The sequence below is a fragment of the Meles meles genome, chromosome 20 (assembly GCF_922984935.1).
Source record: "Meles meles chromosome 20, mMelMel3.1 paternal haplotype, whole genome shotgun sequence".
Taxonomy (NCBI): Eukaryota; Metazoa; Chordata; class Mammalia; order Carnivora; family Mustelidae; genus Meles; species Meles meles.
This window is the reverse complement of record NC_060085.1, coordinates 46,260,819-46,286,154: the sequence shown is the minus strand read 5'-3', so window position 1 is coordinate 46,286,154 and position 25,336 is coordinate 46,260,819.

The following is a 25,336-nucleotide window of genomic DNA, read 5'->3' as shown; positions in this document are numbered from 1 at the left end:
TGGAGATGCGTATTGACCATCTTGCTGTGTGTCTGACTTGGTCTATAATGAATGGATGTTTCAGTTTCAAGAGTGTTACAATTAGCACATTAGGTAATAAAGAATCAAAAACAGCTGAAACTTTTTGAAGTAATGAAAAATCAAAAATGTTGGAAAGCTTTCCTTTAGTATTTTTTAAATAAATATATGAAGGTGAAAATTAAATTTCTTCTTTTCAAGAAGTGATACTAGAACAACTGGGAGTCCTGTTCAAAACAATAAACCTGAATCAACACTTTGTACCTGTAAAAATTCAACACAAAATGGATCTTTGATCCAAATATAAAACCAAAAACTATAAAATTTCTAGAAAGAAACTTAGAAGAAACTCTTTGTGACCCTGGGTAAGGCAAAGATTTCTTGGGACCAAAAATAAATAAATAAATAAATCATGCATCATAAAAGGAAAAGAGTTATTAACTGGATGTCATTAGAATTAAAATCTTCTTTTTTTAAAAAAACACTGCTAAAGAAAATGAGAAGAAAAGCCATAGACCAGGAGAAGATATTTGCCAAATGCATATCTGATTAAAGGCTATAATCAATAATGTATAAAGAATTCTCAAACTCTATAATAGGACAACAAATGACCCAATTTTTAAAAATAGGCAGAAGATTTGAGCAAACATTTCACCATAGAAGACATATGATCGTTAAAAAAAAAAAAAAAAGGCATGAAAAGATGTTCAACATTATTGGTCATTAGGAAAATGTAATTTAAAGCATAATTAGGTGCTATATAGCCACTAAAATAAATTGATTTTAAAAAATTGATGATATTATACACTTGGGAGGCTGCAAACTGGTAAACAGAAAAATGCTGGGCCTCCTGTCCCACCCCCCAAAAAGATGGCCATTCTAATCTCCTCTACCTGTGAATATTTTATGTCACAAGATGGGGAATTGAAGATGCAAAAGGGAAAAATTTTGCTACTCCGCTGACGTTAAGATTATCCTGGTTTATTCAAGTATTCACTGTAGCCACAAGAGTCCTTGAAATGTGGAAAAGGGAGGCAGAATAGCACGCAGAGGACCACTGATAGAATGGGCACTCAAATTCTGTCAATTTGATCCTAGAGCCCTTCCTTACCCATTGTATTGTATAGTTTCTTTTCTGTGAAGTCCCTGCATTAAATCTCTAAGAAACTAACACATATAGAGTTGCTCTGGGTGGTGAATGCATGTGCTTGTATGTATATGAGGGAATGAGGGTCTGGCTCCTTTTGGTGGTTTCACAGTAATATTGTTCAGTGATATGATTATGTAAGGAGGAATTTGCATGGCAGGGAGGTCAAGTGACTTACTCTAGGTCACAGTGACTGAGCAAATCTCCTGATTCCTGGTCAAGTGTGCCTTTCTCAACACAGTAACAACTCACAATATAAATCCCACTTTTAATACAAATATCTATCCCCTTAACCTGTTCGAGGTAAAGTCTGCTAGAAAATTTAACCTATTATGTTGGATTCCCTCCTCTTTGTACCATATTTTTCCATTTTAAAAATAAATAGTATTATACTCAAATGAAAAATAGTGATCCCAAAGAGATGGGTTATAGAAGGGTAAATACAGACCAAGTTCTTTCCAAAATCTGGGATTGTGCCATCCCACATTCTTTTGACTCTTTTTCTAAATAGTGTTTGGTACCTGTTTTACATACTCAGTAACCTAAATTAGAAATTGTAAGGAAGAAATAAACTTAATTTGTATTTCACACACAAGACTTGCATTCCCATTCTGATCTCAAATGCACATTCTCTTTTCTGTTTCCTTGAAATCTGCACTGTCTTGGAGCCCCCTGCGTATGCCATTTCCACTGAGAACTGGACAGCAGACCTAGCTAGGAATAGACTTAGCTGATCTTTCTCCACGTAAATCCCAGCAAAATACTACAGCAATTGATAAAATAGTACAGATCAGATAAGAGCTCAGCATAGTAAGGTGCTAAAACTGAGGTATGTGAATTTCACTATACCTATTCTGCATTAGACAAGAGCAAATGGATTTCTCCATTATCTAATTACAGAGAGTAGGGATAAGTATTGGTGGCTTTAAGTAGCTTTCAGTAGAAAGATGGGCAAAATATGATCTTAGTTCATTAATGAGTCTGCTTCTATTAGTTCCACTGACCGCCTGTGGATATTCTGTGATCTAACCCAGATTATCTAGTTGGCTTATCTTTCATTAAGCAGTGACTGTATAATGGGCAGGTACTTGATTTATTCATTTAGTAAATAATTTACTGAGTGCCTACCATTTGGGAGGACTATGCTCCTTGTTTTAGATCCTAACATTCCGGAGTGGCCATCATTGTTAGTCTTCTTTTGTTCTTTTATCTTTCTATTTTGATTCATTAGTCTAATTTTAAAGATGCTAAAGAGATTAATTGCTTAAGCTCACCTGTCTTTTAAGTACTAGAATCAGAGCCATCTGTTTCTACATTTTAGGCTTCGTTCTATAGATCACGTTATCTCCAGAGGAGGAAGTAATTGCAGCCTAGCACCGTCAGACTGATCTAACCAAGACAATCAGCTTCCTCACCCAAACCTGAGCCTGCATATTCCTCAGAGACTATCTAGTGTATTTTGGCTAGGCTAAGACATGAAAAAGATACAATAATATCCAAAGAACACTAGAATCAGAAACTTGGAAGCCATCTGCTCTAACTTCCTTATTTTACATTTTCAGTCTTCCTTCAACACATGTTGACTGAGAACCTGTCGTATGCTGCCCAATGCTGAGGATATCCAAGTTCCATGCTCTCAGGAAGACGACAGTACGGTGGTAATGAATGATCAGAATATGGGTCCTTAGAGTCCTGGCAATGTGAGGGTCAGGTGGTGGGGGGCTTAGGAACATACGAACAGGCACTCCATCCAGAGTGGGGACATCTAGGAGGAGGTGACAACTTGTTGAGTCCTGAGTAAGATACAAAATAGAGGACAGCAACTCCAAAGGATTGTAATGTAGACCTCAAGGAAAAGAGAGTTGACTTAATGAACTAGGAAGTACACTGTTCGAATTTAAGCTCTCCCTCTTCCCAGTTCCACGGAGGAGGGAAGGGGACAGTGGCATTACATCTGTGCAGACGTTGTCCAGGCCAGTGCTCTAAGAATCCATTTAGCTAGCTCCAAGGACTGGGTGAGAAGGGTAAACATACATAAGCAACATTTGGTAGGTGCAGTCTCTAGTTGCTGTAGGAATTTAAGAGCATAAACAGACAAATGTCATTGGCTGTAGTGACTATTATTTTGGGCTACTCAAAATATCTATCCTCCATCAAACTTCTTGTGACAATAGAACTTATCTCCTTGACATGAGGCTGGGCACTTGCCCTAAGCATAGTCACTGTACCCTGTTTTCCTGGACACAGGTATTGTCCCAAGCAGCTACATCCCAACTAGAGTACTTCCCTGGGATTAATAAACAGAAATTGAAAAAAGATATTATCTGTCCACTGAGGTTGCTAAACTGGGAAGAAGTGGACCTGAGGTACAAATAGTCATTTTTCCTTTCCTTGTAGAGGGGGCCTGGCTATTCCCCACATCCACACAGAGACGAGCAGAAATGAGACACCATGTCCTGCAGCATTCCCGATGTAGTCGATCAGACTCACATTCCTGATGTTCTTTCAGATTTCTGAGCGTCCCCGCAGTGAGCCTCCTAGCTGGTGAGCCCATTCACCCTCTTTCTGTTGGTTGATTTGTTTTAACCCAATTTCAGATGGGGAACTGATAATTGCAAAAGCATCCTCCCAAACAGAGGGGGAAAAATCACAAAAGAACAAATCCAAATGTCAATACATGCATGCAAAGTTCTTTACCATCCTAGGGGTGCCTGGATGGCTCAGCTGGTTGGGCTTCTGACTGTGGATTTTGGCTCAGGTCATGATCTGGGAGTCCTTGGATTGAGCCGGTGTTGAGCTGCACACTCAGTGCAGAAATTACTTGATAATCTCTTTCGCCTCTCCCTCTGCCCCTCCCCCATCTCTCTCTCTCTCTCTCAAAAAAAAAAAAAAAGAAAAGAAAAGAAAAAGAAATCTGGAAGGTCTGGTTATCTCAGGGATTCAGGAAAATGAAGGAATTTTTACTTCTGAATAAGATTTTCTATTGCTCAAAATTTAAAAGTATGTTGTCATGTTCTTTTGGGGGAAAGGATGTAAGCGAAGGATCAGACCAGTGGCCTTGAGAACCATCATGTCCTGGCAGGAGATGGGACTACTCAAGCCTTAGTTAAGCCTTCCTTGAAGGAAGGATAGCTACAGATTGATGAACAACATAGGGAACGATCGTGTGAAATTTTTATATGGTCCAAAAACTAGAAGCTAATCTAATGTAATGTTAGCTAATGTCATTTTTGATTTATGAAATTCAGTGACATGACTCTATCCTTGGGATTTCCAGAGTGCTATCAGTATTTACTGGACTGGCAGAGAAGTTTCCATTTTCCCTGCTTTTCAGGTGGAACTATTTGAAATTGTCACCACCAAACCATTTTGACTTTTTTTTTTTAAAGTAAATGTATTGGTATGTCATAACACACTTCCTCTGATACAGAAATGCATACTTTATGTGATCTATATGAAACGGTTTCTTCAGCAACCCATAAATACTAATGGAGAAGGAGTATCTCTTCACTCTGAGTGGATATTTGTCCTCCCGAGTTTGGATGATGTAAAAAGCTGTGGCTGTATAATCTGAACGGTGTACGTTTGCTATCATGATTTCAAAACTGTTGGCAGAAACTCAGTGAAAACCCTTGCCCTTTGCTCCCTGTCCCACATGCATTTCTATCCCAGCCCTCTTCCTTCACACTCACCCAAAGAAACTTTTGGTGTCAATCATGTTGTTTTTGCTTCAGAAAACTCTGAAGCACCCAGGCAAAGCATGAAAATCAGACTGTGGAAGTTCTCCGAAACTAAAGTGTGCTCTGTCAGAGATGGGAGAGCAAAGCTCCATGGAGTAATAACTTGTACTTTTTTAGATGGCCCAAGTTATGAATTGCAAAGCAGCAAAGATAATTAAGAATAATGTGTAAAAAGGAAAAATCAACATAACTCCTATAAAAAGGTTAATAAGGTTTATCATCTAGACCAGTTTTGAGGCAGGTTTTGAGTTATGTGTGTTTGGAAGCTCCAAAGCAGGTGATTAGATAGAATATTTAGCTTGATGTGCAGAGAAAGCAATCGGGATGGAGCAAATCAGTTTCCTGGACTCTAATGCAGGGAACGTGGAGGGTTTTATTAAATACAGTGCGAAATTTAGATTTATGGCTCCTGTTGATCCGCTAGAATAAACTGACATTGTCCTATCATTATTTTTTAATTTCTTGCATTAGATGTTTTATTAAACAAACAAAAAACAGACTGGAAGAAAAAGTCAGCATCAGTTTCAGAATAGTTTTTGCCTTTTCTCATAATTATTTCAATCCATACCCATTTATCCCCTGCATTGGTGTCACGGAGAGCACCCTGCTAGGGCAGGACATTATCTTATGGTGTAGATGAGACACAGGGGGAAAGACATTTTCTAATATTGACCTTTTTATATAAATGAACCAAGTTATTAACATTTTAAAAAAACCTTTCCATGACCGATGATGCTAGAAGCAATAGAATTTGTCCAGAGAACATGCCTCTGGGTTGTCTTTTTCTCAGGAGGTGGTTTCCAGGAATAGTAAGATGCATTAAGGCATGATGGACACGCAAAGAGGATAGATATGGGGGTTCTCTGAGAGAGAGGTTGCCATTCCCAATTACCCAGGTGAATAGAACTCAGCTGCCTCATTCCAGCAGGTGCTTCTGAGTCCTGAGCATAACCAGGTAGCCTGCCCCTCTTAGACCAGTCATGTTTCTGCTCCTTTGCTGGGGAAACCCAGCACAGACTACATCTGAAACCATGCAGGGCAGAACCCTGGAGAAGGATGCAGCCGAGGTGTTACCACCTAATAAAGAAAAAAACAAAAATGAAAAACTACAACTATAGCTAAAAAGAACCTGAAATGTGATTAGATCATGAATGTGGAGCTGGCTGAAGAAACTGGGGGAACAGAAGCGATAGACCCCAATCTGGAATAAGCCAGATGCTGAGGCTCCATGAACAATGAGTTTCTTTTCCAGAGTTCTTTACCACTCTGTTCTTTAGTTTCCTCCATAGCTCAGAGTCATCGGAAGTCCTAGGCATTTCCTTTCGGCCCCATATGGAGGCAGGTCCACATGTCACCTCTGGCTGATGCCTAAATCCTCAGTTCCTAGATGTGAATATAAAATGAGGCAGGCCCCAGTGGTGATGCTCTTATGATCTTTTTCATATTTCTTGGATGGCCTGGTGCTGCCTTGCTGGCCTGCCCCACTCTGCCACGACTGAACTGTGAAGTCTTCATGCCTTGGTTCTCTGACCCAGACTGTCTGCAGATTCCTTCTGGTTAGCCAGTTGCTACTCTTTACCATCTCAAGGCCACCTTATTCTTTGGCCACTTATAGCTTGCTGAGGGAACAACTCCATCCTCCCCTGCTCTGAGGAATTGGAAGAGAGGCTCTTTATCCCCTGAAAGGGTGAAATGCAAGGAGTTTAAGATAGACAGGTAGAGAAATGGGTTCTGCCTTGACCATTGGTTAATTTTGTTAGCACTAGGTAGAAAAGGAGTTTCTAATCTCTTCCTTTGACCCTAGTTCTGGGGACCTTTCTATACCCCAGTGAGCCCCAAGCCCCAAATCCCATGGCCACAGTGGCAGCATCTGCTTCCCATAGTATATGTGTGATACACAGGGATAGGTTGACTGCTAAAGATACCCAGGATAGTTTTCAGCAGTAAAAATATGTCTATGATGACTCTGAGTAACAGAATCATCACAGTATCACATTGCATCAAACTCATAAATTTGTAGATTGTATTAGCATGAAGCTAACATAGAAATGGTGGGTTTATTTAAAGAATAGGAGTACAGGAGATACAGAGATACAGAAAATAATAATGAAGGGCCGAGTAGAGCAGAGGTGAAATGTGTAGCAGCCAACTTGAACGGTTTTATCAGGAACCTTGTACCCACCTGGTTCCTTGATTCCCTACATCGCCCTAGAGATTGACATGATGGCAGGCTGAAGCAAGCTTTCCTCATCCCCAAGCCTTGGCATGCCCAGTCCATGAGTCAGTGCAAGAATGCAGGGTACAGATGAGCCCAGGTTGTGTTTGCCAACTTTGGACCCAGGCATCACCTGTCTTCACTAACCTCCCCATCCCAAGGATTGGGCAGCTTCTTCTTCAAACATGACAGAGTTGATGAGATTCCTCCCAGTGTCACAGCAGTTCAGGGCCCTCCTTCCAGTGACAGTGCCGCTGACTGCTGTTGGAGAACCCTAAGGAGGTGGGGGATTCACTGAGTGACTCACAGGTGAGCTCTCCCTCACACCCTCACTGGAGACCGAGGCAGTTTGGGGCTACCATCCTTCATGGAGCCAGGGAAGGGGAAAGTATTTCTATCTGTATCTATAAAAGTAGGGGGTCAACATTTACCATGACCCCCTGAGTGAGGATCTGTGGAGTAATGTATGAAAATATCAGTGAACAGGGCATTGACATAAGCTAGGGAATTTGACTTGCTTTCTTCCTGTTTCTGGTGTCACAAGTCTACTTGAGGTTTTATGGCTGATAAGCAAGGAGATACTGAGCACTAGTAGAAAATACTTAATGATAAGTATGTTTGTTTCCTAGAGGTATTATAGCAAATTACCACAAACTTGGTGGCATAAAATCATAGAAACATATTCTCTCATAGTTCTGGCTTCCAGGAATCCAAAATCAGTATGTCAGCTATACCACAATTCCCTCTGGAGGTTCTGAGGGAGACTCCATTTCTTGCCTCCTCTAGTGTCTAGGTGGCGTTTGGCATTGCCTAGGATTCATTGACTTGTGGCCATAGCACTCTAATCTTTGTCTCCATCTTCATATTACCTTCTATGTGTCTGTCTTCTCTTTTGTCTGTCTCTTTAATAAGGGTACTTATGACTAGAACCCAGGTAATCTAGGATAATCTCTCTACCTCAAGATCCTTAGGCATATCTTCAAAGATCCTTTTTCCAAATCAGGTAACACTTTTAAGTTCCAGGGTGTATTCATTAGAATTCTTCAGAGAAACAGAACCAACAGAAGGTGTGTGTGTGTTGGTGGGGGGGGGGGGGGTGGACATAAGAAGAGAAAGATTTATTTTAAGGAATTGGCTCACACTATTGTGGAGGTTTGTCAAGTCCAAAATCTGCAAGGCAGGCCATCAGGCTGGAGACCTAGGAAGGAGTTTTTGTTCAAATCCTAAAGTGCTCGGCTGGCAGAATTACTTCTTGCTTGGGGAAGGTCAGCCTTTGTTCTGTTAAGGCCTTTGAATGATTGGGTGAGGCACACCCACATTATCGAGGATAATCTGCTTTATTCAGATTACCTATTTAAATGTCAACTCATCCAAAAAGACACACTTTGAGTAATTTTTGACCAAGAATTTGGACCCAATAGTCCAGCATAGTTGACACTTAAAATTAACTGTCATGTAGGTATTCAGACATCTTTGGGACCCCTTATCAGCTTACCATAGTATATAAATCCTAGACACTATTCTCAGCTTTTATATGTACTGATTTGTTTAATAGCCACAACAACCTTGGGGGTAGAATTCATTTTACAAATAAAGAAGCTGAAACAGAAGATACAGGATTTGACTGAAGTCACGTAAGTGTTAAGTGATGGAGTGTGGATTTGGACCTAAGCAGTCTGGTTTCATCCAACTAAGTTTGCATTAAAGGGTCATATTTCTGGTAAATCTCCATCTTTGTGCCATGGGCCTTTAAATCACCTTCAATATTTGCTATTTCTGCCCAAATAACTTTTACTTCCTAATTCATTATATGAGAATAGATAGTACTAAGGACAGGGTAGTTTCCGTAGTAATTTCTCCTTTTTCCTCCTCCTACTGCAATGACTACCTTATACCCCCATTTTGACTTTGTTCACATCCCTCAAATAGTGGCCTCTATTTTTGTTTGACATTGGATTAACACTCACCCAGTCCTGGATCAGGCCAGGTCCAATTCCAGATGCTGGATGTACGGTGAAGGACTGCACTCTTTTTCAGAGCTAGCAACTTATTCCTGACCCCACATGTGATGCCGTTGTCTTTCTTTCTTTGATCAGATGCGGGAAATTGGCTCAGAGGAGCTAAGAGAAAACCTGTCCTCTGATTCAGTTCCAACCTGAAGAGGTTGGTGAGATACTTGGAGTATCTAATGATCTTGGGAGACAGAGCAAGGGTGTTAAAGCACGGGTCTTCATCCAGGCCTTATCTTATCTCCAAACCTGGGTATGGCCAACAAGCTTAGCACATCAGGAGAAGAAGCCAAGCAGATGTACTCAGGCTAGAAGTCCAGCAGCTCTATGTTGCTTCTTCCTCTCAGGCTTTTAGCAAAACAAAGAGAATCTCCATCTTCTTAAACTCAAATTTCATCAAACAAATGTGTTTTCAATGTCTGTTTCCCTTTTTCTAAACACTTCAGGATGCTGTTCAGAAAGATGGAGATTTTAATAGTATTTTTGCACTTTCTGTTATGATTAAAGTTTAACAGTAATCCTTTTTTTATCTCAGTAGGGCTTCTGTTTTCTAAGTGCTTCCATGCGTGTGACCTGGTTCAGCCTCATAGTGATCCCGCTGGATAAATAGGACAGGAAGGGTCTTCATTTTATGGATAAACTTGGACTGGGAGGAGTTAACAACCCCCCCCCACCTCCGATACACATATACTGAGCTGACCTGTTCAGTTCATCATTAGTTTTTAGACATTCCTGAGTGAAATTTGCAGAGTACAGAGAGGAAGGGAATACAAGACACATTACATGTTCTACCTTCTTCTGCACAGGAATAGCAGGCACTTCTATTTTATAAAAGCAAAAACTGTTGTGGTCCCTTAGACTTTCTCCACAATCTAAATGATTTTCAGGGGGTGCCTGGGTGCCTCCATCATTAAGCATCTGGCTTAGGTCATGATCCCAACGTGCTGGGATCGAGCTGAGTCCTGCGTTGGGCTCCCTACTCAGCGGCAAGCCTACTTCTCCCTCTCCCACTCCCCCTGCTTGTGTTCCCTCTCTCACTGTGTCTCTCTCTGTCAAATAAATAAAATCTTTAAAAATAAATAAGTAAATAAGAATAAATGATTTTCAAGCTGGGCAAGTCCTAACAGTTCCTTGAATAAAGTCAGTTTTCTGAAAATGACTTAATAGAAATGACTTTCTACATGTAAAAATGTAAGTACTATACATATTTTCAGCCCCCTATAACCTATTATAATACCCTAAGGGAATCTTACATTATTTTTTTTTATTGCCCTTATTTTATATAGTGCTGTCTTGATGGTAGTAACTGGGCTATTGAATAAAAGTGCTCCAACCTGACCTGATTTATTGGTCGATCTTTAAGTCATAGCCACACATGAACATAAAATGTGCCCTTTGGCCTGAGAAAATGTGACTACATTTTCTAAATGGAGTATTTCTAAGTGGTGTTTTTCTTGCTTTTTTTTAATTTATGCTAAAAGTTTTCTAAATCGAATTTGACCAGAGCGTCGAGTGGACATATGTACCCCACACGTGTAGACACCTCCGTACACATGTTGCATGCAGTTAAAAGCATGCACTGTGGGGTCAGACCACTTGCATCTATCAGTAACAAGCTGATTCATCTAAGTGACCTTAGACAAATGACTTAATCTTTTGAAGAATTGTCTTCATTTTCCAGAGATAGGAAATTAATGATCTGACCTATCCCATGGGCTTGTTTAGGAGATTACATGACAAAACGACTGGAAAATGGTACAGCCATAACAATAGCCTACCCATAGTTAACACTCAGGACATATTATCTATTGTTATTATTATTCACAGGACAGACTCATTTATCCAAAGTGGCTCAGATGACAGCACACAACAGAATACAAAAGAGAACCAGGGGGAAGAAAATTAGAAGGCCTTTGTATTACTGTCCATCTGCTGCTATAACAAATTACCACAAATATAGTGGCACAAAATAACGTGAATTTATTATCTTACAGTACTGGAGATCAGAAATCTGAAATCTAAGCAGGACTGTGTTCCTTCTAGAGGCTCTAGTAGAAAATCTGATCCTTGTCTTTTCCAACTTCTAGAGTGATCTCTTCTTCCATCTCCAAAGCCAGCAGTGGCTGGTTAGGTCTTACATGGATTTTCCTCTTCTTGTTGTCAGATATCCCTCTGCCTCCCTCTTATAAGGACTCTTGTGATCACACTGGGTTCTCCCAGATATCCAGGAAAATCTCAAGATTCTTAATACCATTTGCAAAGTCCTTTTTGCCACGTTAGGCAATATGTTCATAGGTTCTGCAGATCCAGATGCGGACATCTTGTTGGGGAAGCACATTATTTAGCCTACTAAATCTTATGCCAAATAAATGCCATCATAACCATAAGTGCTCCAATTATTGCAGAGTTCCAAGTCAGAGGCTTCTTTCTCCTACTGTTGGTTCTACCAATAAACTTGGTTATCTAGTTCTTAGTAGCCCAGTGCCAACGAGAAATAATCAGTCACTGGGTGCCCGGGTGGCTCAGTGGTTAAGCCTCTGCCTTCGCCTCAGGTCATGATCTCAGGGTCTTGGGATCAAGCCCCGCATTGGACTCTCTGCTTAGCAGAGAGCCTGCTTCCCCTTTTCTCTCTGCCTGACTCTCTGCCTACTTGTGATCCCCACTCTCTGTCAAATAAATAAATAAAATCTTAAAAAAAAAAAAAAGTAAGTAAAAAGAAATACTCAGTCCTGGGAAAGGCCTGAAAGTTAGGGACCTCACTTTGGCTAACATCCCATTGGCCAGAACCCCCACATGCCTGCCCACTCCTCAGCTCAAAGGATCTGGGAAATAGAGGCTGGTGCCCACAAGAAAAAAGAGAGGTTCATAAATCCATACCAGTGTCTGTCATTCTGTGGCCACTGCAGTGGCACAAGTTAGAAATGAGGGCAGAGGAAGGTCCAAGAGGGAAATGGAAAGAGAATAGAAAGAGGGCTAAATTAACCTTCCACTTCATGGTTTGACAAAGACCCATAAGGAAGAGAGTGAGGAATACCTGAGCGTCCAAAATCAATGACACAGTCTGGCGTGACTTTGGAGACTTGGCTGCTGAGGCAAAACGTCTTCTGGAAGATCTCAGAATTACTGCAGCATGTCCCAAGCCAGCAAGAAGAGCCCCATCAAATACACACAGGGCCATCTCCTCAGTGCCCTGAGAACAATCTAACATCTAGGATAGCAAATCTATGTCTTCAAAAAGCAAAAGGAATACCTAGCAGCATTTTTTAAGTGGAGGAAAATAGTTTCCCTTTTTGCTTTTTGTAGCTAATAACTAGATATGGAAAGCAGTACAATATGAGAGAACTGAAAAGTGGCCTCAAAGCCCGGAGAGTCCAGTGGACTCTGGAGAGACTGACTTAGTGAAGATTAGTTTGCAGGCATCTCCCCCCTTCACAGGAGAAAACTTCCTGCTGCTCCTAGGAGCAATACTCTTCCTCCCATTCTTTTGTGATTTGTTTTAGATAGGTTTTGGAATATCAATTACCTTCTCTCTGGGTTGAGCGATGGAAAAATGAAGTGCGAATGCAAAGTTGTTACCAAGTTATTGAGTGTCCTGGTAAAGTAAAATGACTGGTGAGGACATAAACCAGGCTCTTCCAAAGAAAATAAAACATCAGGCTAAGGTTATGGATTTTTCAAGAGTTAGGACATCTTTTCAGCAAGTCTGAAAAATTTGAATCATAATTTGAGAGCCCATCATTTTCTGTGGTTTTAAAATAACTGTGCTATGTATGCCAGCCCACGAGCCCAATGCTAGGAGAAACTAAGGCACAAGATTGATAGGACAGAGTAGGTTTGATGAAATTTGTGCACCTGGAGACATCTAATACACTTTGCTTCTCTGTTCTAGAATTTTTTTTATCTGGCTTTCATGAGGTTTTGAGACTGGCAAAGTCTGGACCTGTCTGAGCTCAAGAATAAATCAGTACTAAATGGCATATTTGGTCATACAAGTTAAAACCTCTTCCAACCCCAAACTGCAGCTTCTTGTGTGCAGAGACCAGAGGACATGTATTTGCATTAGAACAACCCTTTATGGCCAAAGTCAAGTTCACTAGATGAGATGAGTATCTATGAAACTCTAGGTGAGCCACTCTCTGGTATCAAAAAATTGCTTTTTTTTTTTTTTTTAACAAAATGGGGGTTGGTGAAAAACAAGTGAAATATGAGATGTGAAGTTATTTTGAATGAGCTAAAATATTACACAAATGCAGACTATTAATATTTTCAGTAGATTTGTTCCTATCCCAAAGAGGCATGTCTGCTATAGATGAGGAATAACATGTACGCTGGACTCAGATCTGAATTCACATCCACCATTTACTAAACGTGAAATCCATTTTCATCTTTTATTGGGAATAATAGGAATTTCATAGAATTTTTAGACACTTAAGGAAATAGGATGCGGCATGGTGCCCGGCATCTGGCAGCATCTTTAGTCAGTGTTACTTCAATTCGCCCCTCCCCCCACGGCCCAAAGGTGGCTAGATGCCCTCTAGGAAGGTAGATGACCTTGATGAAGGATTTTTTATGGGACTGCCAAAAATCCCAACCAACACTTGAATAGAAGCCTCCACATGATCTGTTTCTTTGGCTAGCCCAAGCAGAAATCACAGCATTCCTCCAAGAACACTGAAGGTAAGGTCACCTCTTCAGGAATTGCCAACTTTGACTGGAGATGGTGAACCTTATCAAATGGAGTGTTCACCTCCTATCAGACAAGCCCTTCTAGCTACACGTCACAAACCACTTGAGTTTAAGAAATGAAATTAGAAACATCAAGGGAAGGGATTCTTTTGAGTTTTCTACACAGTAATTATTTAGAATCATATACCACATTAGCAGGAGAGAGGGGGATCTCACTTTCATGGAAGATTACTAACTGACCCAGAGACTTAGCATCAAAGAAAGACAGGCTTGGTTTTTGAGAATTGGCACTTAAAAAAAAAAAAAAAAAAGGGCATTTTCAAAAGCGTATGCCAGCGATGTTCTAAGCGTGCTGATTACTTCACTTATCTCACGTAATCCTTAAGTGACAGCTTTATGAGGGGATAAGGTGATTACCACGTTACTAGTTCACACAGCAAGGTGGCCCAGTCCTAATCTCCTTTGCATGGCACCTAACTCCTGCGGCACAGACCAGATAAATGCAGAGATAAGCTGATAGAGTATCCCCCAGAGTGTGGGGTTGTACCCACACCCCTGGTTGTTTGAAGATAATTTTGTTATAGATTACATTAAGTAACATTAATTAACCTGGTGAAAAAAAATGACTTCTCTACCTTTTATATACTCCAGAGAGAACTTCTCAGCCAGGTACTAGCATGTCTTTAACTCCTCTAACGCTTTGTGATCTCCTGGAGAGCAGACCTCAGGCCTTGATGAGATTTCTGTAGGCCATGCCACCTAGCTAGAACTTAATAACTGTTTTTGCTTTCAGTATATTTTTTAATTGCTTTCTAGTCACTGCTGTACTTCCATTTATGGAAACAGAATATAGGTTTCCTTTTAAAATTAATGTATTTCCACTTATCATAACTTCATTTCCATTAAAAATAGCTTTGAGAGATATACCTAAGACTAATACAATGCCATATGTCAGTTATATCTCAGTCAATCAATTAATTAGAAGAAGGGGAAATCAGAGAGGAAGGGGATTTCTACCAGGAAAATAAGCAGACAGAATGTTACTCAGCCAATCTACATGTGAGCCTCCCACTGTATGAAGTCAGGGAGAAAAACAGGGTTAAGAGGACAATCACATGGAGGAGAGAAGGAGATGGGTGGTCTCAGGTGGTCGCCAGGTTTTGGGTTAGACACAAACGTTCTCAACCTGGATTCCAGATGAATCAAGCCCTGCTGTCCAGAGTTATCTGCTGTGTGTGGTGCATCAGCTGCCCTCCTCGGCATCTAGAACCGTTCTATATGTGTGCAAAAAATGACAGCTTTAAGGAGTATTAGTAAATAACAGCATGGGGTGTGAAAATGCTCTAAGTTCTTTGGAGTGATACACAGCGATGAGCAGAAACACAAGTATGTCATTAGAATGATCAAGATGTAAGACATTCTCCATGAAATACAATACAGGAGCCCTCCGAGGAGCCACAGGGAAAGGGTGAGTAGCCTGCATGGAAGAGTCACAGTCCCAGCCATTGTCCGGGGAGCATTTTTGCCCACCTGGGGACCTCTGGCAATGTCTGGACACATCTCGCTTGTCACAGTTTTGGGGGTGGTTGTGGGGATGATGTAACTGACATCTACTGTGTAGACAGAGACCGTAAAGTTGTCAAACAGTGAGACGGCCCACAGGAGGGCGTTGACCTATCCTGTCTAGGGTGCTGAGGTGGAGAAACTGGGCTCTATCCTGCGCGTAAGTGCTGAAGGTGATCCGGCAAGTGCGGCCGCTTGTCTGCTGGTCTTACCTGAAGGTCAAGTCCCTAGCTGATCACGTCCATGTGTCCTATTATAGTTGGCAATTCTTGGGTGTTGTGACCTTTGGTTGAACTTTTCTGCTTGTTCTAGACAAATTATTTAATTATAAAGTGTCTTCTGTTTTAACTTTTAATTCAGAGAGTTAACTTTTAATTCAGAGTACTGGCAGTGAGCAGCATTCTTGACCCTGGTCCTGTCATAACTAGATGCACAGACCTTTTGCTACCTGTTTTTTAATTGTTTCAGCTCTAAAAAAGAACCTCATGTGGGTGATTCTGATAGAAGGAGTGTGATAGTTTTTATGTCAGCCATTTGGACTATTTCATCGCATATTGACAATTTTTGTATCCATTAGCTTAATATACAATTTTACTTGTAAATGTATACTTGAAAAAACATTTTCTGTGATGACATGTACTTGACTACATGCAATTAAACAGGTGTGATATTAGCACTCTGAGCCTTCATTCCTGTTACTGAAGATACGTAGGGGGCTTAGCTGAAATTAGACCAACCTGGGTCCACACCTGAAAATTGTATTTTCAGACTAAATATATGAGTTGGTTTTCTTCTGTCTTTCTTCTAAATAGAAACTTCATAAAGTAAACATGAGTTCATTGAGGATTTCTGTCACTAGGAAGAGGGAAGGTCAAGAGTGTTGCTCTAAGGAGATTCACCTGTGTTTGGTGAAAAATACTAGTGTCATTCACTACAATGGAGAAAAATCATGTAGCCTATAAATTCACTTTTATAAAGGAAGGAAAGAACATGTAATTGTTTAGGGTTTATCCTAGAATTACTTGAAGGCAGGGTATCTTGGAAGAATAAAAATATTAACTAATAATTAGCCCCTCTCCACAGACTCGGAAGCTTTTGTCTGTGTTGGCTGGTACCTCATTGACTGAATATTTGTCACTTCTGAGCTTCAACAGCACAACACAAATGCAAAATGAAACTCCAAATCCAACAACTTTTGCCCCTGAGATGCAGGATATTAGAAAGTCCTAAGAGGGAAAGAACATAGTCATTGACACGTGAGGATCCAGTAGAGAAACAATTCAGAGAAAGCTGACAAGAATATTTAGAAAATAAATGCTTTAGAAGAGGAAAATTTAAATATTAAAAATAAAGACAGGCTCTTGGGAAAATTGATGAAGCCTTCAAACGCTTTTACAGAAGTGACCCTTTTGATTATCATACTGTGAAAGTCAAATATGCAAGGAAGGATATTGTATCACTCTGCTGTCCAAATTAGAAAAAAAAAGCATTCTTGTCCCTTAATAATCAATGCTTGATTTAAGCTGTGCTCATTCTGACATTTTATGCAATGTTGCATTCAAAACTTAAATATTGTTAACTTTGGAATAAAATTTTGCAATATGATATCATTTTTTAAGATAGCATTCCAATCAAACATTTCACTGTGTGCTATGAATTTTTGGTTCCCATTTTAATTGTATCCATTGTAAATGATCTTTTTCTAGTACCAGTTATCCTTGGACAGCTATCACTTCTTGTTATAGAATCTCATAAAATAATAGAGTTGAAAAGAACAACTTTCAGAAACCATAAAGTTCACCACCCTTTTCCAAATAAGTAAGACTGAATACAATCCTCACCTGGCTCAAGGTTACAGATTACACAAAAAGTTTTAATGGAATATGAAATCATGATAAACCAGTAAAATAATTTCCAGTCAAGAAAGCTAACCCTTTTGAAGACCCTTGGATGGTGCTTCTGAATTTGAAATCAGTCATTCACAGAAGAGCATAAATAGGGACCCCTGAGGGGCTCAGTCAGTTCAGTCTGTCTTTGGCTCAGATTGTGGTTCCAGGGTCCTAGGATTGAGCCCTTCATTGGGCTCCCTGCTCACTGGGGAGTTTACTTTTTCCTCTCCCACTGCCCCTCTCTCTCTGCTCATGTTCTCTCTCTCAAATAAATAAAACCTTTAAAAAAAAAGAGCAGTAAATATAACTATTTTTGCCCATATATATGTATGTCCTTCTTCATATTTTTGGTAAATATGGTGAGAGAATGGGAATTAGGAACTCCCTGTCTGCCGCTTCCTCGGAATTAGTCATTCTCTGCACCTCCTAAAAATCTGTTCCAATTCGGTGTTTATTTTTGTATTCTCCTTCACTTAATGTAATCTGTGATGGATCACTGTGCAATTAATTCAAATTACCAACATATCATTATGATAATCTTTGTAACTACCTTGAAATGAATATGGTGAATATGGTCCTGATTTGACAAGTTCTCGCTGTCTGTTACAGGAAACCATGTGAATGCATCTGCTTTCTTAGTATTCTGAGGATGATGACTTTATTGTGTACTTAGCTGTGTTTTTTCTCACTTGCACCATTCTCGGCATCCTACATCCCCATCAACCAGAGTCTTCTCAAAATCAGGACTCATGAGCCAGAAATGGCTTCTACACATATTTGTCCCCACACCTGAGAGATTTTTTAAATTTGTATTAGTGGCTGGGTTCAAAAATCAGATTGTTTGTATTAACCCAACTTCTAGCTTGTCATAAAAAACAAAACAAAGCCAAAAAGATCTTGCAGAATTGCTTCGCCACCTGCACCCATCAGCTAAAACTTGGTAACATTTGGCCTCTTTTTACACAACACCCTCTTTATACTGTGCCTCAGTTGTCTCAGGTCCTATTGTCCCTATGAAGATGAAATACTAGTTGCTATTTTATATCTGTGCTAGTCTTTTTCTTATAATGGAGTTAAGGTGAAATATTTCACGTATCTGTGTCCCTAGAGAAAAATGGGTAAATGGAAAAGAGAGGGCTGCATGTTTCACAGAAACTGGGAGGAAGCCTTCTTACACTCTCTTATTTTTCCCTAAGACTCATACAGGCACTCGAGTTGGCAATCCCTGATTTAGCCCATTGTTCCCCATTATTTCGTGTTTTTATTAGTTAAAGTTCTGCAAAGAAACAGAATCATTAGAATATACATCTCTAGAAAGGGATTTATTGGGGTGCCTGGGTAGCAAAGCCCATTGAGCATTGGACTCTTTTTTTTTTTTTTTTTTTCAGTGTTCTAAGATTCATTGTTTATGCACTGGACTCTTGATTTTGGCTCAGGTCATGATCTCAGGGTCCTGAGACCAAGCTGCATGTCAGACTCCATGCTGGGCATGGAATCTGCTTAAGATTCTCTCTCTCCCTCTCCCCCTCTGCCTCCACGTGTGCTTTCTCTCTCTCTCTCAGGAAGGAAGGAAAGAGAGAGAAGGAAGGAAGGAGAAAGAGAGGAAGGAAGGAAGGAAAGGAGGGAAAGGGAGAGAGAAAGAAGGGAAGATAGATTGTAAGGTATTGGCTCGTGCAGTTACGGAAGCGGACACATCGTGTGATCTGCCATCTGTAAGCTGGAGACCCATAAAGGCTGGTAGTGTTTTTCCAAGGCCTGAGAGATGTGCAGCCAGTTGTGTGTATTCCAAGCCAAGGCTTGGAGGCCTGAGAACAAGGGAGCATCAAGGGCAGGAGACCATCAATGTTACAGCTCAAGCAGGCTGGCAGAGCGAATTCAACCTTCTTTCACCTTTTTGTTCTATTCAGGCCCTCAACAGATTGGATGATGCCCTCCCACACCCGGGAGGGCCATCTGGTTTACTCAGTGCACCAATTCAAATGCTAATCTCATGTGTAAACACCCTCACAGACACACCCCAAGTTTTGTTTAACCAGCTATCTGGACACCCTGTAGCCTAGTCATGTTGACAAATGAACCTTCTCAGTGTTCTTGTGGGGATGAAAGGTATGAATCAATAGATGAATTAATGCAGAGGCAAAATGTGTATACACGTCACAGACCAAGGCAGGCTGTCATGGGGTATCTCGTCCATGTTTGGAAGTGCATGCCACAAATCTTAAAACCAACAAATTTTCATACTGGAGTCGTGGTTATGTATATATGATTATCAGATTGTTTATTCCCAGTTCTTTGCCTTTTCCAGAGAAGCTTGAGTCCTGCCAGAAATTTACGTGAAAAGAGAACAAGACAGCACAAATGGTTTTTGTTTGTTTGTTTGTTTGTTTTTATTTACTGCTTCAGGATCATCCTGGATTTATTTATTCATTTTTTACTTCCTTTCCTCCTCCTCCTATATGCTCATCATCAGGAGGTCTCATTCTATCTCAAACTGACTTAAGCTTAAATGGAAACGTTTGCCTGCTTGTCTTGATAAGAACAGACTAAAGCTTTTTTCCTCTTCCCAAGTGAAGAAATCTCTCGAAAATGTGAAACTGTTACAGCAAGTCCCAATTCCCAACAGACAGACTGGTCCTTTATTTAACATTCTGCCTTAGGGGCTACACTGAGGAGCTCAGAGTTCAAGGCCCTAATCAACAAAACTCTAGTGAAATATTTTAAAATACAGCCAGTAACCACCCAGATAATGGCCCTACAAGACAGCCAGTAACCACCCAGATAATGGCCCTACAAGAGAGTTAAAAGCTCTCTGGCATGTTTATATCTGACCTTCGTCTATTAACCTCAAGGAAAGGTAATGAAACGTACACTCAAGAGAGATGATATTATCTACTTCAGGATAAATCTATTTAATGAATAAGTAATAAGCAGATTTTTAAAGAATATGAAATTCCTGGGGACTCTTTGGAAAAAATTTAAAATTGCAATTTGAGAGTGTGTTTACCATATAATTATGTAAATGATAATTAGCCCACAATTTCTGAGCCTGAAAGTTTCTTCATTACTAAATAATGCACTAGAAAGAAAACAAACCAGTACCACAAAATCTGAAATAGCCAACATCAATTAAACATGGATTTCTAGAATCTTACTTTAGCCGTACTAAAAGGCATTTGTAACAATACCAAACAGTAACAAAGACACTTGGAAGAAGGGTCAGAATAGAAAGAAATGCAGCTGTTGTGATTAAAAAATACCTTTATCTTGAGTGATCTGGAGGCTTATGAAAGGGATGGGACATCGTGAAACATGGTGAGGGAGATTAATTTGTGTTTGCTTGCCATTTTCCACTGGGGTAAGACAAAGATTAAATGAGAGAGCTTATTAATGCTTTGTTCGGCGCTTTGAAGACCCCTCCACCCCCAATCATTACTTACCAAGGAAATTTAAAACTCCTTCTGGTATTCTAGACCCTTCCCCATCTGGCCTTTGCTTCTGAGTTTTAAACAGATTTCTTACGACTCCCTCAGAAAATAGGAAAGCCTAGGGTTACGGGTCTGGATTTCATTTCTAATTCCACCATCAACTGTCTGTGCTACTTTGGATAAGGTTATTCAATTTCTCTTCGTATCCATCTCTATCTGTAGAAGAGATCATTCATCAGGGGCTTAAATGAGGATTCGATGAGATCGTCTGTGGCATGGACTTCGCCCCACGATGGGCATGAAGTCCGCATGCCAGCAATGTGAGCTGTTACAAGGATAAATTTAACTTCTCTCTGCTCCCTGGCCGTGGCCCACCTTCGGGCTTGTTCCCACCCCAGGTCTTCAAGTCCACATCCATCCTTCATGTTCCTCTCCGTAACGCCTCCTGGCTCCCCACCTTTACTGACTGTCCATTTTACCTCTCTGGCTTCCTGTCTTTTCCCTGGAAGATGCGTACTCGGGAATTAACCACAAGCTCCGCGGGAAGAGGAAGCACGTCCAGCCACGTTTGTTACACCCCAGCGTCCGGCGGATACGGGGTGCTGTATACATACTAGGTGATGAGCAGGGTAGACAGAGGAAAAGGTGAAAGGGGGGGAGAGGAACGGGAACCAGAGAGAGAAAAGGCAAATGGAAGGTGAGACACAAATACTCCCATAAGCAGCAGCCCCCCGAGAAGGGGAGAGAACGGAAAGCAGGGCAGGAGTGATGGCTCTGTTTCTGCACGTGCGATTGCTGCTGCCAGTCAGGAAACGGCTCCTCCAGCTCTCCAGTGGGATCTCTGCTCGGACGGAGCCGCTCTGTGTAAACAATATCCCTGTGTGGTCATGAGAGAGCGCGGAACAGGTGTATAATAGACTCTCTGAGGAGGTCGCCGCTTCGCCTGTTTGCTAGTTCCCTACGCTGCTCTGATGAAAATCCCAGAATGCGTTCAATGAGGACCACCAGAATTATAGCACTGAAGGCGGGTTGGTGGGAAGGATGAGTCTTTCTGAGGCATAGGGATTCTAAAATGATGACCCTGGTCAGCCTCAGAGTCCGTGGCATTATTCTCACTGTGACACTTGCCCGCAGTTCTCAGTCTTCCCCCACCTGTGCTTTATCGCTGTCCCCTGTTTTCTCTAAAGGGTAGATTTGGGGGGTTTCTATTTTCATCTGTCTTGTTAAAATTCAATAATCCTCTTCCAGGGGTGTTTTTGCCCGAGCCCTTCATTACTTGATGTCTAAACCAGTAGCTGGAGAGGTCCTGATAAGGAAGGCTGAGGCTGGGCATTGCAGGGGACAAGAGAGTGTCACAGCTGGAATCTTCTCCCTAGAACCCTGCTGTCTGGAGCTCGGGGTTGACTCACAGACTACAGAGACAGCTGTTCATGACATGTGGCTTCAGGAATGTAGGTAGGGGCCTTACTCTTCAATTCTCCCACGTCCCCCTCTGTTATTTGAACAATCATGGACAAAGGCAAGGCTCAGTTTCCCTTGAGATAATAGATGCTGTTCTCTCTTCTACTATGTGCCTGGTCTTTTGCTACATATTTTACAGACATTTTGTGCTTTAAGTTAATCCCTATATCAATTGTATTGATTCACATATTCATTTACACAAGAGACATTTACTAAGCATCTACAATGTTCCCCCAAAATGGAGTAAAGCAGTGAATGAAACAGTCTCAGGTCTTCTAAAGTTTACCAAAATAAACTAAATATACAACATGTCAGGTGGTTGGCAGTGTTCTGATGAAAATATGCAAAGCATAATCAGCGAACAAAGAATGTGACTCAGAGAGCAGAGGAGTGTTACTTATATAAAGGGGGCAGGAATGCCTCTCTGATAAGGTCACTTGAGCAAAGATCAAAAGGAAAGGAGAAGGAAACACTGAGTGAAGACTGGGAAGAGTGGTCTAAGCAGAAGGGCCATAAGTGCAAAGGCCCTGAAGCAGGCTATTTTTCAGGAGTAGCATGAAGTTAGATAGGGAATTAGAGTAAAGAAGACTAAGTGGTACAGGTGAGCTCAGGGAGGAAGGGAGTAGCCTGGTCATGCATGGTCTGGTGAGGGTTAGAATTTTGGTTCTCCTTTGTGCATATTATGGACCACATCTTCTTTATCCTTTGTCTGTTGAATAATATCTTAACTCCATCCACAGTTTGGCAATTGTGGACATTGCTGCTGTGAACATTGGGGTGCATATGCCCTTCTTTCACTACATCTGTATCTTTGGGGTAAATACCCAGTAGAGCAATTGCTGGGTTATAGGGTAGCTCTATTTTTAACTTTTTGAGGAATCTCCATGCTGTTTTCCAGAGTGGCTGTACTCAGCCATCAGCCATCAGAAAGGATGAATACCCAACATTTGCATCCACATGGATGGAACTGGAGGAGATGATGCTGAGTGAAATAAGTCAGAGAAAGACAATTATCATATGGTTTCACATATTGGGGGAACATAAGGAATAGCATGGATGACATTAGGAGAAGGAAGGGGAAAATGAAGTGGGAGAAATCAGAGGGGGAGATGAACCATGAGAGACTATGGACTCTGGGAATCAAACTGAGGGGTGGCGGGATGGGTGAACCAGGTGATGGGCATTAAGGAGGGCATGGGTTTCACGGAACACTGGTGTTATACACAAACAGTGAATCATGGAACACTACTCAAAAATTAATAATGTATGTATGGGGACTAACATGACACAGTAAAAAAAATATTAAAAAGATAAAAAATTTTTTTAAATAAATTAAAAAAAAGAATTTTGGTTCTCCGAGTGAGATGGGGTGCTTTGAGCAGGGGAATACCACGATATGAATTGTGTTTCCCTGTGTTCCTTCCTACTGTTGTATGACAAAGCACAGAAAGGAGGCAAGAGTCAGCAAGAGATGTAGCAGGGACTGTGGCAGTAACAGTGGGGAGAAGTAGTGGGATTCTCAATTTAATTGCCCATGGATTGAATGTGGAGTGTATGTAAGAGAAAGAAAGAAGGCAAACAGATCTCTGAGGATATTTTCCTGAGTAACTGGACAAATGGAGCTGCTATTTTCTGACATGGGAAAGGCTAAGTAAGAAGTAGATTAACTTAAATCAGAAAGGTATTACTGCCCCATTTTACATAAGGGGAAACTGAGGCATGGAATTAATACAAGTTGTCCCAGGTCATATAACTAGGAAAAAAAATGAGTGGATTTGACCCTAACCCTATTTGATTCTATCAACCTAGCTAATTCCACAAGACAAATGTCAATTATAAAATATGTATTATTTGACAATATGTATTATATAGAAAATTATGTTAAGAGTCTCTTGATTACAAGTGACGGAAATTCTAAAGCTAACTGAGGCAAAAATGTGGAACATAAAAGGAAAAATAAGAACAGGATAGTCTACCCTGTTAGCTCAGATACTGGGAAGGATACCAGGGTAGATAACGCCTAGAACCAAGAACAAGCAAGCTGTGGGAACCAGAGTTTCAGAACTGGAAATGAGACCCCAAGTCAGTAAAATTCTCTGTCCCTATGCACCTGAAATTCTGTTCTTGTCTTCTTCTCTTGAGCATCAGATCTAACATTTCCAACATTATGTTGACAGACCACCTTCACAGGATGGCAAACATGAATCTTAACGACCCTAGTTGTTAATCCCAGACAAAACAGAGTTTCTCCTTCCGCACATTTAGACACTAATCCAAGGTATAAATTATTATTCAAAATAACGCCCCCATCATAAAACGACTGTACCTCCCCACCCATTGCCACAAGACTTGCCAAGTCTCCTATGGGACAAGTGTACATCCACCTCATTGACTTTCATTCTGGTGATGTGACATGCTTCGGTCAACCGAAGGAAAGTGAACACAGTGTGTGCTGTATTTGAATGTAAACTTTAAGAGGCATCACAGTTTTCCAGCCTTTGCTTCTCTCCTCTTTCACAAGGTAAGGTATGCCCCTTATGCTCCATCGGCTTGGACCCTAGAATGAAAATATGCGTAGAGGCAGAAACCCAGTATAGAGCTGCTAATGTGTAGCAAGAATGAAAAGAAAATGTTAACTGTTTTGAGCCTCTGCTAAGATACTGAGCATGTTTGCTGTTGTAGCAAAGCTGCCTGTAGGCCACTGAAAAACTGTATTTATTATCTTTGTATCATTGCCTTCCTTGGACCAATTACCATGTCCAGGGGCATAGGCTGTAGTATGCCAATAACTCCCAAAGCTTTGTGGTTTAGCATCTCAAACTTTATTTCTAATCATACACACAGCAGTATGTTATCAGTAGGGGTTCTCCTCTATCAGAGAACTCAAGAGTCTAGGCTCTCTTCTTCTGACATGTGATCTAAATGTGGCCTCCAAAGTCCCAAGACATGGGAAGAAATCTAGAAGTTTATAAGGGATGTTTTTATACTTGCAAATATGTTTATACTTGGGCCATACTTGGAAGCTACATACATCATTTTCATCCCTCTCCCACCAAGTCACATGGCCCCACCTAACAGCAGAGCAGGCTGGAAAATAATGAAATCTTTCTATGTGTCAAAGAAGAAGAAAATGAAATTGAATTTGGTTACTCTATGGTGCAGTCTCCGCTGTAAGAGCTATGT